This window comes from Danio aesculapii, chromosome 23, assembly GCF_903798145.1.
Source record: "Danio aesculapii chromosome 23, fDanAes4.1, whole genome shotgun sequence".
Lineage (NCBI taxonomy): Eukaryota > Metazoa > Chordata > Actinopteri > Cypriniformes > Danionidae > Danio > Danio aesculapii.
The window spans coordinates 45341124-45356934 of record NC_079457.1 but is presented as its reverse complement, the minus strand read 5'-3'; positions in this window follow the sequence as shown (position 1 = coordinate 45356934).

The window sequence follows — 15811 nt, the reverse complement described above, 5'->3', positions numbered from 1 at the left end:
GCCTTGTTCATATGTGGAAATTTATCCGATATGAATCGGATCTGTGTTCTTGTGTCTGCAGTGTACGCAGATAGATTGGATTTTCACCTGTCAATGCGAGTTGTGCGTCATTATAAACCGTATCGAATGACATCAAGTCTGACACTTTCTTTTCACAACTTCAGCACAGTCCCAAACTCTGAGGACTTAAACAGCTTTTATATTGTCATATGGCACAGGTATTTAAGCATGTTAACAAGAGCGAGAGAGCGCAATGTCCGCCACATAACCAATTTAATGGCTTTGACTGGTACAGTACGGTACGGTTCGGGTCGCCTTTATCAGGCTTGCGTTTCCACTACCAAGGGTACCCTTTTGGTGGGCGTGGTGTTTCAGTCGACGTCATTCTCGCTCGAGGAAATGTCTACAATAAAGATGTACAGGTCGCTCACATATCATATGAGAAGCACTTCTCACAAAACAGACGCTTTACACACATAAATACTTGTGTATAAATGTTTATTACTAACTTTTGTATGAACACCCTACTGAAAAAAACAGCTTAAACCAGCCTAGGCTGGTTGGCTGGTTTTAGCTGGTCAACCAGGCTGGTTTTAGAGGGGTTTTGGCCATTTCCAGCCTGGTCTTAGCTGGTCAGGCTGGGAGATGACCAGCTAAAACCAGCTTGACCAGCCTAGCCAGGCTGGGAGCCCAGCCAAAACCAGCTATGTCCAGCTTAAACCAGGCTGGTCATTTTCCAGCCTGACCAGCTAAGATTAGGGTGGAAATGGCTGGAAACCAGCCTGGAAGTGGCCCAAACCCCTTTAAAACCAGGCTGGTCAACCAGCTAAAACCAGCCAACCAGCCTAGCGTTTTTTTCAGTATTGCACAGTTGATGTACTACTGAAATCCACTGTTATGCCTATTTATCCACTGTTATGCCTTCTAAATCACATTGAGAAGGACTTAGTAAACAGCGAAGAGGCAATATTTTGACAGACTGAATTTACTACTACATGAAATATATAGCCCCTTTCACACAGTGATACCGGTAATGATCCGGAAAATTTTCAGAACGAGTTTACCGGTAAATAAAAAAAACGCCGTTCACACAGGCAAGGACGTTACGTAATTTTTCAGGAAAAGACCTGACATCATCATGAATCGGTAAATTCTGACATCATTAAGCAGAAATGACCTCTAAATGGCTGCACTTGTATTAGTAAACATTTGACTACATTACAAACTCTGTGGATGGATCAGTATAGTGAACAACTTCGATGAAAGTATAAAGAAAAACTTTCGCATGTCGAGATGTTCATAATATGTGTGTGTGCTGGCGCTCACCAGCTGCTTTACGTGCCAACGCGTCGGAGCTTGAAGGTAAACAAACAACGGCTTATCATAAGCATTTTATCGATAATTATTTACACGGTTGGCATTAAGAATGAACATAGAAATGTTATCTGACTAACATCTAGCAGCTAAATGTGTCTGGGAAAACATTCACGGGCTTTTATTCTCACAAACCGCACGAACTTGAGTGTTCTGATTGGCTAAAGGAGACGTCTTATGACAGCGCGTTCTAGACGTGAACGTGCTCTTTCCGGCAATCTTCCTTCTGCGTTCACGCAACGCAGCATTCCGGCAAATTACCGGTAATGTTACAACTTCTCTTTCTGGAAAATAGCTGGAATGAATTTGCCGGTATTTTCAAAAAGGGCCTGTTCACACATACAGACTTTTCCGGAAAATTGCTAGTAATTTTCCGGAAAGGTCTGTATGTGTGAAAGAGGCTTATGTATGAGCATTATTACTTTATGCTTTCCAATATGGCCGACTGATGATGCATTGTGTAAACAGTATATAGAGGAGTCACTTTTTGTGTATACATTCTTTAAAGACAAGACCTCATAGGCAAGGCTGTGGAGAAGAAAAATGAAGAGCTTGAAAACTCCATAGTAAAACTACCCAGTTATTAACATTTCACTCACATCAGTACATGCATGATTCATTGGCATGAATCAACATCAACTTGCACTAATCCACTTATCCCAGGCTAGAAATCAAACAGACAGATACACATGTTTTATTAATCCTTGATAAGAAATGTTAATTTATTCATCTCTTATTCTGTTGCTCCATTTCATACAGTCTATAGGAGAATTACATGAATAAAAGAGCTCAATGGAGAGTCTCACAGGACGTGTGATAGATTCGCAGCATGCCCGCTCCTCCACTTATACTTGTTGTTTCTTATTTTGTTTTTTAACACTCCTATCCTTAATTCTGCTATTGATTTTGCTCGTCCGGTCCAAAATACATGAGCTGTAATTGCCTCTCGTGTTCTTACATGGAAATTAGATGTGAATCTGTGGAGATTTCAGAGGACTGCACTCACCAAATTGGCAGAACAACCTCTGCCCTGTGAGTAACACGTTAAGAATATTTATTGTGAAAATTGCTCATTAAAGTTAAGGGAAGTTATGGAATTATGGAAAATTGTTGGGAATCAGCAAACATTTGATGAGGTCAGTGGAGAGCAAAATGGCTGCGTGCAGGAAAAACAGCCCAGGCTGATGAATATGCATCATGTGTATCCATCTAATGCTTGATCTCAAAAGAGTTCACAGACCATTTAGAAGAGCTCTGGAAAATTAGCACACGCTTACACATAAACATTCTGGGCTATTTCAATATGGGTTGAGCCAAGCTGATAACCAGGGGGGATTGGGTCATTTGAATGAAGTCGATCGTCCAGAATTTGTCAGTTTTTGTCCTGTACATGACCTCCCGTGTCGTGTTTTTTTACTGCTATGCCATCACAAATAGGGCAAGTAATAATTCGATGAGGACTAAAATGAATGGGAAATCTAAATTTACAATGTTATTCCAGTCCAATATCCAGCTTCGTAATGGAATGAGCAATCTACCTGAGAACTGATTAGTACTGTTGTTGTTAATTATTTACATTTAAGTAACTTTTTGTGCATTCTTTCAGCCTTACTATTGAAAGTCAGAAGTATAATAGTTTTATAAATATTTATACAACAGTTCTGTCTGGCTCTTGAATCTGATTGGCTGATAGCTGTGCGATATTTTGCCAGTAACATCACACAAAGGCCTCTTCACCCTTCACCTCTGTGTATTACTCCGCCCACATACAGCCAGCAACAGGCAGAGACGCTACAGTTTGACAAATATTACTGTTGTTAGACAACAAAATGTACTTTTGAGGCTTTTTAGTCGAGAATGTAGTTGTTTAGATTGCAACTATGCAGTTTATTTGTAAGATTAGTACATTTTAAGTAATAGTAAATAGTAATAATAGTAAATTGTAAGTAATAAATTTTAAAATATGCACAATTTCTAAGAGAGCTCGTCGGCTGCAGAAGACGGTTGACGTTGTCTATCCACAAGATGGCGCCATGACCGCATAATAAGCCCTTGTTTATTGTGTTTTCTTGAGCGCGAATAAGAAGCTGAAAAACGAAGTGTGGCGGTTTTTAAGGTGGACCGGATCGAGTCAATAAGAAGCTGGATTCAGCCTCGTCCCTCCTTATCGCAAACACAACAGCTGTCTGGTAGTGATTGCTCTGCTTTTTTCGAGGTTATATTGTACCTCGTGATATTGTAACGGTTGCTTAATGTTTAATATGCATTGTGTATAAATGTCCCCTTCAGGAGGACTATTTCTGTGGTTGTTTCACATTTAGATGTTAGCACGCATGTATGGGAGCTCAGTTCAGTTCTGGCGAGCTCTGAGGAGAAGTGCGTGATGGTCGCTCTACCGCTGTATCATTCTTTTATTTCAATAATGTAACATTTTATTTTGCGACGGATGTTTTGAGCGTCTTTTTCCTTTTGTCTACTCATTGTCGTTGACTGGCATGTATGTAGTCGACAGCACTTGGGAGAAATGCATAAAGGCCAATAGGAAGAGCGAAATAGTTTCTGTTTCCTTTTTTATATTCCTTAAAGACACCTGGCACCCATCACAATGCCGACAACAACAGAGAAATACTGTAGACTGTAATAGACTGTAGGGAGATATCTCTGTAGGCGGATGGCATGTCATGTCATGTTCAGCCTTATGGTCTTAAAATGTGAGCAAAATCAGCTGTTTTGTCATCATCTTAAGGGGGTCACACACCAGAAGCGCCGCTTCACATTACGCTATAGAGAATCATTCAAATACTAGCTCTAAAGTGAAGTTGGTGAATTAGTAACGGCTTCTGCTGTTCTGATGTCAGCTGCAGACGTGAATGAATGGCGGAAGAAAGTAGTTCCTAATACAAAATGTTTTAGACTCTTAGTGTTTGATTTTCTTTTTTATATACAAGATGTGCCGTCGAACTGTTGTATAAATGCAATATCACCTGAGTAGCAATGCGATATGGCTGTATATCAGCACTGGTGGGGCCTCGACTTCCACCATACAGCCATATCGCACTGCTACTCAGGTGATATTGCTCATATATATATATATATATATATATATATATATATATATATATATATATATATATATATATATATATATATATATATATATATATATAAATAAATATGCCATTCATGTCAGCAATAGGAGAAGCTAGAGGAAGTATTTAGGACTTGTGTGAAAGGGTTAATAATGTTTCATGCATGTGGACAGTTCTGTTCTACTGTCTCTATAACCTGTGTTCATTGCCTTTTCTTACTGATTGTGTTCACCTGTGTCTTGCTTAGTTTACAGTTTTCTCTGAGTATTAATAGCTTTCTGTTACTTTTGGTTTGATCCCAATATAGGGTTGATTGTGATATCCTCACTAAAGAACTTTATGATGAGACAAATCCTTGACATAAATCCCTGTGGTCATCTTGAACACGTCATCCAAGGACTGGCTGGGACAACAGCTCTACCAAGAAGGACATGGTGATGAACTAAACTCTTACTGATAATTTATTATGCAACTCTATTCTTTAATTTATCTTCTTCTAAGTAGCAAGAACTCTACACCAAATTCTAAACATTTGTTTTGACATTTTCTTCTCTGCTAGTAATATCCAAAAAGCAAGCAGCAAATGGTGAGGATGTAAACTCATAATATATTAGTTGTGGCAAAACCAAACCCAGACTCCCCTGTTAATGCGAGTAGGATATGTAAATATATCCAATTAAAGGTCTGCACTATGCAGATGCAACTAATTATGTGTTTTTATATGTTAGTGCTCCATTTCTTTTAAATAAATGCCACTTTTTATAGTTTGTTTCTAATTTAATGGGTTTTTTTTAAAAAACGTTACTTAAAATGTATTTGGCATCGCTTTATTAAGCTGCAGAAATAGCTAAGGTCAGCATAAGCCACTACTGTAATTTTTAACCAAAGATGAAAGGGTTTTAAAATTTACCATGAAATGCACTTGCATTATTGAAGCTTTGAAATACTGCTGTCTCTGATAATTCCAACTAGCGTAATAAAATCAAGAACACACTTTTTAGCAGCATGTGCGGATTTGAGATGCACATTTTCTGCAAACTTCCTCAAGCTACACAATCCTCTCAAACCATTACCATTTAAATCGCTTTATTTTTTCAAATATATTAGCATCCGTATATAAAATCTCCCTCTCTCTCTCTCTCGATCGTGAGTAATGCTTGCAGTTCAGGCTCAACTTGTGCCCTAATGTACCAGGTACACAGCAAGGATTATGATGTATAATTTGCATAAGCCATTGAAGTTTTGCATTGGTAATAATCTCATCATATTTACAAAAGTGTGAGATAAAGGGGGAAGAAAAATGGTAATATTGACTTCATTGGCTTTATTGTCAATGCATATGTTAAAAAAGACATGGGTAAATAAACATGGGTATAACAAGAAAACATGATCAAAAACAACTATTAATATTATAATAATCAGAAATATGTCAAAATTAAACATACAGCATCTTACATATCTTACATTGTGGGTTTAGTTGTTATTCAATTAATTCTTTGTATATTATTCCAAAATTGTATTCATTTAACTATTTAAAATTCATTTATTAACTATTAATTGTAATCTAGATTATAATAAAATAGGTCAAAGATTCTAATTTAAAAGTCCCAACACCAACTTATATATTTTTTGATCGTATTTGTTGAAAAGTAATGCTTCAATGAATGATCTGCCAGACAGAACCTTATAATTCCAAGTGTAAAATGACTTTTCAGAATGAGAAGGTTTTATCTGCATTTACCATGTTTTTTTTTACTCCAATTTGCAAATGTAAGAGAACTTTGATCATTTAGATTTAGGGAGCATTTAGGGTCTCTGTCATGTTAATATATAAAAGAGAACTGTTACACACATATTGTTTCTATATGGAATGCAAAAACTTTGAAGCTCAATATCTCAAAATCATTCAGAACGCAGATAGAACCTTATAATTCTAATGTGACGATATAGAATGATCTCTCTTTAAAGGTAAAATTCATCCAAACAATACAAATTTACTCTCACAATTATCCCTCACGATATTTGGAAGATATTTGGAGATATATGGATGAAAGCTGAAAACCTGTAACCATTGGCTTACATAGAATGAAAAACAAATACTATGGGAGTCAGTGGTTACATGTTTCCAGCTGTCTTCAAAATATCTTCCTTGGTGTTCAACAAAAGAAAGAATCTCCTAAAGGTTTAATAAAGGTTAAAGGTAAAGTGAAGGGTGAGTAAATGATGACAGAATTTTCAGTTCCTTAAATGCAATCTTAAGTTTATTTAAATATAATCCTATGGCACTGACTGCGTATAATTGTGGTGTGCAGTTTTCTCGGCTCTCTCCATCTCTCTGTTTATTTCTCATTCTGTCTTTGATGCGTCTCTTTTAACTGTAGCTTTGATTAATAGCGCAGTTGTCCTGTGCGTCCGTCCCACATGAACACCCTCAATCTATCACTGCCTGTCCCCACTTCTGTCCTTTTAATAAAAAGACACACATCTCAGGAGGCAGAGACGAATCGCAAATGAGATCTCTTAATAGCGCAACTGTTTGTCCTTGACAGCAATGAGCAATACTTTGATAACGCCTCCTGCTTCGTAAGTATTTCTCCTGAAGAAGACTGATCTTGAAAATGTTTCAAACTGTGCTCGGGTACTGACATCTTCTAAATATACAAATAAGGGAACTACTTACAATGTCCTACACTTTTAGATATTTCTTAAGCCCTGTTCATACTGTGTGATTTTTAATAGTTTGTTATGATTATACCCAGCAGGCACAGGGCGTCAACATGATGTGTTAGACTGACATTGTACCAAAATGTTGTGGGACGTTGCATTTTGTTTGGAAATGAAAATAGGGTTGAAATGAGAACCCAACGTCAGGTCGACGTCAATGTCAGACGTTGAGTTTTGGTTTCCAATGCAACCTAAAAACAACAATATATCAACATCTAATGATGTTACAGCTTGACGTTTTGTGGACGTTAACAATATGACTTCAAGATGTATTTTAAGTGCCTTAAAGCTCTTTCTCTCAAAAAGGGGTTCCTTGAGGAACCACTGACAGTCTTTTCAGTACTTGCAGGACCCTTTTACTGTAACTGGGATCCTACAAGCACTTTTTGTCAATACTGGAGTTCTGGAGTCACTGTTTCCTTACACTAAGACCTCGAAGCACTTTGAAAGTTATTGGAGGAACTCAAATTTAAAAAAAGAGTTACTCTAAAATCTATAAACTTTTATAATGGTTCCGGGTGGATCTCTCTTCTAAAAGCTAGCACTTAAAGGAACCAAGAGATTTTTTTCGTCATAATTAAATAGGACAATTGTGGAGACCAGAAAATGAGATGTATGAACTGTCCCTTTTGAAATGGTGCCTAGAGGGTTCCGCCGGCGTGGCAATGTGAAGAACCCCAAAAAGTGCCAGCGGGAACCTTTAATTTTTACAGTGTACCTGACAAATAAATGTCAGTATTTGATGTCAGTATGACGTTGGTTTAAAGGTGCTGAATGTAAGTTTTTGGCTTTTCTAAAGCATAAAAATGCCATAATATGTTTGAAGATATTTAAGAGAACTGTCTTTGTTTTGGTTATTTTAACCCGCACAATGCCACTTTAGCCAATTATATTTAAGTACCCCAGGTTGCCTTGATGGAAAACTGTGTATTTCATTCATTCATTCAATCAGAAAAGCTCTGAAAGCTTGCGTCCGCGACTGAAATGCGAAATCCGGTGGACAGTAGCAGGCATAGTAATCACAAACTGAAGAGCGCGGGGGTGGGGGTAGCGGGGGGATAGCAGTAAACAATAGTGTTTACTTTACTTTATTTCACAAATATTGCGATTGAGACGGGTGAATGGGGAGCGTTGTTTCCGATCGCCATTCAAAATAAAAGACTGAACAATTTTCTATCAGTCATCATAGATGATCAGTCGTTATTATCTGACAGAGTCAACATAGCAGATACTCGTTTGCTGGCCTTGATGAAAGATCGAAATTGGACAGGTTTAATTTATATAATGGATTCATTTATAATGAAGGAAATAATAGCAAGTTAATATAGGCAATAATACATCTTTATATGTAATAAAAATCTTTTACATGTAATAAATGTATGACACTATATTAATATTTTACTCAAGCGATTTAATAGTGTGTATTTGCTTAATTTTCTAATAACTTTTTAATTAATGATTTCCCACATTAAATACTGTAGTAATTTATAGTAAGCAATATATTGTTTTTAATCCAAAATTTAGCAATAGAAACAAATTAACTATTAATATTGAATTAAAAAAATAATAATAGGTGTATATATATATATATATATATATATATATATATATATATATATATATATATATATATATATATATATATATATATATATATATATATATATATATATAACTAACAGCCGTGACAGTTTGGTAAAAGATAGTAGTTTATAATCAGATAATCAGTTTATAACTATATTATATATTGTTTGAATGATTAACTATAGTAATTAATTTTATTGTGACACATTATTGTTTGCTTTTTATATTTTACAACAAAGTGGTAGTATGATAATACTAAGATCCTGAATTAGTTTATTACACTTAATCCTACAATTAGATGGTCTATTATGCTTTCTTTGTGTATGTGGACACGTGAATAAAGTCATAAGTGTCTTTAACCAATTATTTTTATTTACATAATTTGAGTTCAGAAACTGCAGAGATGTTGAAATGATCGTTACGATATAATAATAATAATAATAATGATTGAAATAGGAAACCATATTTGTGAAATTCAATAGGTGGCGATAATGCTTCTAAGGAGTTAGTTAGTTACCATATATGGTTTGCCTAAATCGTGTGTGCTAGATTGTGTGTGGTTCTGCGGTTCTGCAGCTGGATATATCTCAACTGAGGACCAGCACCATGACAGGGTTTGTTCATTTGTAAAGTGTTTTAATAAAGAAAAAAAAAAAAACTGAGAGCCAAATGAAAGACATATTTCTTTACAGATCAACTCACAGAAATCATCCATCAGTCCATTTTAGAAAATTTTGGGATGAAATGCTTTTTATTCGCTATATTTATGTTTTTATTTCAGGGACTGATAATGTATGTTTCTGATACAATGTCTTAAAGGCTTTGAAATAAAATGTTGAATATAAGACGCTTTACACCCTTTTAAACACAAACGCATTTAACGTCAACACAGCTTATAAATTCCCAATTACAAGGGAACGTTCTTTGCTTTAAAGGAGAAATAAAGTAGAGAATCAATTGCTGATTTTGGTCCGCATGACGAATCATTCTGCTTCATATTTAGTGTGTGCATAAAGCGATAAGGATTAGTGAGTTTGCTTGCTGGAGGCTCTCCCAAAGCCATCTCATATCTTACCCTCTTTATGTGCCACGTTCTCTGTAAAAACTGCACATAATCTCACCATCTCACCTCAGACGCTAATTCAGGGAAAATGGATTTGTAATGTTCTGAAAGTCTTTCATTAAGCCAAGGCTGTATGCTGTCTTTAGTGCTAACACTGACAAGTGTTTTCATATTTAAACTCAATTTTAGCTATTTAATTTTCAGTTGCTGTGGAATGTTTCTGAGCCTGGTTTCTATCAAGGTTTTTTAATTCTTCACTTTCGCAAATTGGTGAAGTTTTTTCCTCCAGATAGCATTCGAATGTGGGCCACTGTAGGCACTTATGCAGCACTGGTGGTATTCCTTTGGCCAAGACAAAATTAATTTGAGACTGGAGTGGCCCACCTGTACAATGGCAAAGTGGGGGCAAAGATTCAAATTCATATATGGGCCATTTAAGGCAAAGATTTGGCAATTATAGCAAAATGTAATCTGAAGGTAAACCTAATGTGGCCCATGTGAAAAATGGTCAATTTGGTCCAAATGATGGAGGACAAATGTGGGCCACAGTCGGCAAAAATGTGGCATAGTCATTTAAGGGTAATCTGGGTCTAAACCTAAAGTGGCTCACACGTGTAAGTGCAAATGTGGCCTAGTTATCCTAAAAAACATATGTGGGCCACTTTTGGCAAATATTTGGCACAGTAAGCTTTGGCTATTGCAGCTGTGAGCCTAATGTGGCCCATAGAAAATATGGCAAATGTGGCCCAGTTATCTTAAAACATATGTGGGCCACTTTTGGCAAATATTTGGCACAGTCAACTTTGGCTATTGAGGCTGTGAGCCTAATGTGGCCCAGAGAAGATATGGAAAATGTGGCCCAGTTATCTTAAAACATATGTGGGCCACTTTTGGTAAATATTTGGCACATTAAACTCTGGCTATTGCGGCTGTGAGCCTAATGTGGCCCATAGAAGATATGGAAAATGTGGCCCAGTTATCTTAAAAAATATGTGGGCCACTTTTGCCAAATATTTGGCACAGTAAACTCTGGCTCTTCAGGCTGTGAGCCTAATGTGGCCCATAGAAGATATGGCAAATGGGGCCCAGTAAGGTGTAGGCCAGATCTGGGCCAGAATAAAAGCTGTGGCCCAAAATAGGGCCAGTTCTGGTGCATTTGGTTGAATTCTGGCTGACATGTGGTATGGCTATGGCTTAATTGTGTCCCATATCTGGCAAACAGGAGTGGACTGCCCAACTGCCATCATTCCTTGCGGTATGTGGGCCGGATTTAAGTGTCTGGTGTGGGCCGGATTTGAGCCACGTGGATTTCATTAGCTGGGCACTGGCTTGCATGGTTCGGGACCTGTAGAACTGCGCATCGATGGATTTTCTCTTCAGTGTTTGGATGTTCAGTATTGAATATTAAGCCACACTGAACTGAGCTAAACTGAACTTGAACTCTGAAAACTGCATGTTCTTATCTTGTTCACGTGGGTTTCCTCCAGGTGCTCCGGTTTCCCCCACAATTCTAAAGACATGTGGTAGGTGAATTGGTTCATCTAAATTATCCGTAGTGTATGAGAGTGTATGGGTTTTCCCCAGAAGGGCATCCGCTCTGTAAAACATATGTTGGATAAGTTGGCAGTTCATTCCGCTGTGGCGACCCCTGATTAGTAAAGGGACTAAGCCGAAAAGAAAATGAGTAAATGAATGAATTTTGTGAGGAGTAAAATTTACATATGGTTTCAACAACCAGATGCATTTAGACCTGTCCAGTTTAATCTGGAATGTGTCCCAATCCCAGGTTCGAGCGATCAGATTAATATTCAACATTTTCATTTAAACCTGTGTTTTTCTACAATTGGACTGCTATCTGATCAGAGGGAAAAGTGACAGGTGCAAACAGGCTCTAAAAGCTGCCTGTGTACCATCTCCTTTAGTCAGACCTTTTCCCCATTCCTCATGTCCACAACTACTCATTTTCAAAACAGAGTGTTTACACCTTTCAGTTCCAGATCCTCAAAATAATTAGTAACACTTATTAACACTTACAGTTAATGCAGTTTGTGGCTCAAGGCTGCAATCACAGAAATTAGGCATGTACTTGCATATATATTTTCCTCACAGAATTGTATTTCTCCATGTCTTCAAACCAACAAATTGGAATGTGGCTTTGCCTGTCTGTTCTTAAACATACTCAATAAAGCACTCAAACATGCCACCTCATGTTAGTAATTTCATATCACGGTTTAATTTCATGGTCTCCACTTTTCTGTTGGCAGATAATGCCTGGAGAGAATGCGTCATCGTTGCTTTGAAGTACGGCTTCTTAGCTCACAAGAGCAGGCATTTTTAATTAGTTAAAAAACTGAAACAATTTATCAAAATAGCCACTATAATTGAATACATGTACTTCTCTAGTTCATCAGCAGATGTAGCTGTTGCACTACCATGATCTTGATCCATTCAATTGCTGATTCAAGCACTGAGGTTAGCATCTGTTAGCATTCATTTAGCTATAACAGCAGCTTTTGTGGAAAACCCTCTGAAGTATTTTAATGTTTTTTTTGTTGTTGTTTTTTCTATTTTGCTATCCCACAAAACAGAGGTGGATTTGTTTTTTGCTCAGTTATGTCTGTTGTACTGGATTCCAGCAGTCTTTGCAAGCATATGAGTAGCTAACTATCTAAGTAAAGTTTTTTGTCTCATAAAAGAATGTCATTAAACCATCCAGACACTACACTGCTAACAAAACAAAAGTCATACACCTACATATCAATTCATAACTAGTGTGATGCTGCCGTGAATTAATGTTCTACAATAGATGTTAGGCCTTTTATAAATTGTATAGTTGTCAAATAGTAGAACTTGCATGTAGACTTACAGTGACCTCCACAACTATAGACACCCCATGTGTTCTTGGGCTTGTAAATATATATATATATATATATATATATATATATATATATATATATATATATATATATATATATATATATATATATATATATAATGTATAAATATACATACATACATATACACACACACACATTATTATTATTATTATTATTATTATTATTATTTTAAACAACATAGAACCAAAATGCAAAAAAAAAAAAAGAAAAAAAAAATGGCAAGAGAAATCTAAGCTTCAATTTAAGCACCATTTTCAAGAAAGATAGAGACCATTCCTCTTTGCACAATCTTTCTAGATCAGTGATGCCCAAACTAGGGCCCACGTGCCAAAGTTGATCAATGGCCGGCCCAGATTGGCTAATCGAGAGGACTGGGAGAATTACCGGTGGGCCGGTCTGTTTTTTGACCATTTATTTATATATTCCATAGCTCCGCTCTTTTTATTTATTATTTTCTCGCAGCCCCGTGAGCAAAATGCAGCCTGCAGGTTAATGATGACGCAACTATCATTCGACCCCAAACAGCTGCACCTTGCTCATCAGCAAAATCATTTAAGGGATATGTGAGAGTTCCAAAATTTATCATAAAAAGCGCAAAGATTGCGCTGAAAAAAAACAGGATTCAAAAAGCGGAGAATATTTTTCATCAAAACCAGCAGCAGCGAGAGTAGACGATGAAACAGCCGGTAGGTTAACGTTAAGCTAGTTAGGAGCAGTGCAAAACAACGATGTCTGCAGACCACCGTATAAGGACTGGACATCTATAAAGAATTTTGCACAGAATATATATTCAGATATTGCAGGAAAGGACATCGTGATGTTTTAAAGAATAGTGTTGATGAACTACCCTTTAATGTTCTCACATTTATGAAAAACATTTGAAGTTCTAAAACAGCAGTGTCCTTGAAAAAGACGTGATCATTAGAAAATTCAGTACATTTAATTTAATCTTTATTTTAAACATATAGCTTAAAATAAATTGGTATTTATCTGATATATTTTTTCATTTCAAGGTTTGGATATTTATGAGCTCTAATTCTTACAAAAAATAGATTCTGATACTGTTAAACATTACATTGTGTTAACTGTTCAAATAAATCTTCACTAAAGTACTGAATTGGAAATGACGTTATTTTAATATAGTCAGCCGTGGACTGAGGAGGGCCGGTCTAAGGCTTGAAACTCCAGGGCTGAAAAGGAGTCCCACTCAGGCCCTGATCCAAAGCAACCTTTTGATTTACCCCGCCATCGCATCTGAGAAGAGAGGGAGAATGAGGGGTATGATTTCAAGATTGTCAATTTAAAATTTAATTTAACCCTTTATTTGTTTTATTGTTAAAATCTAAGTGAAATTAAATGTTTCAATCAAATTGTGTAAATTAATCAGATTTTGTTTCAATGTACATACTGTCATCTGACAATGCAGAGACTTCGGTGAGCAAATCAAGTCAAAGGCAGATTCTGCTTGTCTGGTGTATTCATCATTGAACTCCACTGTGTTACAAATATGATTGTTTGTTTTATTGCGATAAGTTATCTTTTAAAAGGTTATACTCATTAGTTAATACAATGTTTTCTGTTTGTTATGAAATATTATGAAATAAAAACATAAGGAAACTGCCCATGGCAACTTAAATGTAATATAATTTGGTACCTTTGGCCCACGAATCTCAATGATAGTTGGTTTTTGCCCCTTCATATGAAAAAGTTTGGGCACCCCTGCTCTAGATCATTGGTCTCAAACTCGATTCCTGGAGGGCCGTAGCACTGCAGTTTTGCTCTAACTCTAATTAAACCAACACAATCTCATGGCAATTCGTAACATTTTGATTTAGTGGCTAATTCGTACGAATTCGTACGATCTAATTTGTACAATTTAGTACGATTTCCTCATCCCCCAATGACGGTTGGGTTTTAGGGTGGGGTTAGGTGCCATGCCTCCTTTTTTAAAAATCGTACAATTTCATACGACTGAACTCGAATTAGCCACTAAACTGACAAAACGTAAAATACTTACGTTTTCTGCTGAGATCGGGCTGAATTAAACACCTGATCTAACGGATCAAGGTGTTCAGGGCTGCTTCTCAATTCCAATAACGCAGAGAATGGACTTGCGGTCACCTTGGAAGAACAAAGTCAGGAGACCCTAGAACAAAGAACGCATTCTGTGAGAAATGAGATGCTGCGATGGTCACATGACCTTCCCGCATTTTTAACGGAAATTTAAACATTGCAACATTCATACAATGATTTCTTGTTATATATATATATATAAATAAAACATGCACAAAAAAAAAAACTTACAAATATACTTTGCACATTACAAATAAAACAGATTGTAATGCGAATTTCAGCAAATAAACACCCTTAATGTTTCACTTAGGGAAACTCCTGAGATAAATAAGTTATATCTCTGAGCTTTAATAATAAATACATATTAAATGCTGCGCTTCCCACCTCCTTTATTTAGCCACAATGGCTTTTGGGACTTCTAGAGCGAGTTCAGTGGTCAAGTCTGCATCAGTGCATCCTCGAGTTTTAGGATTGAACTTTGGTAGTTGATGATGTTACAAAAGAACACAAGATCGCATATTGAGAAACAGCCAAAGTCTACAGAAACTCTTAAGCAGGTGTGAGTTGGAGCTAAACTGTGCAGGGCTGTGGCCCTCCAGGAATTAAGTTTGAGATGATTGCTCTAGATCAGTGGTCTCACACTCAATTCCTGAAGAAACTGTTATAATCTGGGAAAGACACTGAGAAAAAGTTATAGAGATTTACATTGAGTGAAAATAAAAGCCACGACTCTCTCAAATGCTGACTTTGACTCCTTTTTATCTAAATAAACCTCTTTGGTGTGTCACACAGCTCATGTTTGTGTCACGGTCACACAAGGATGCTTGTATCTTTAAGGGTATTTATTGGAACCATGCAGCATATGAAGAGAGATGAAGCAGGTAAGTGGTGTAGCAAAGGGAGAGCGGTCTCACACGCAGTTCATATGGCAAGCATCAGATCTTTAGTCAAACACACCAGTTAAGCTTAGTCACTTCCCTTAAACAGTTGTATGTACATCCACAGGC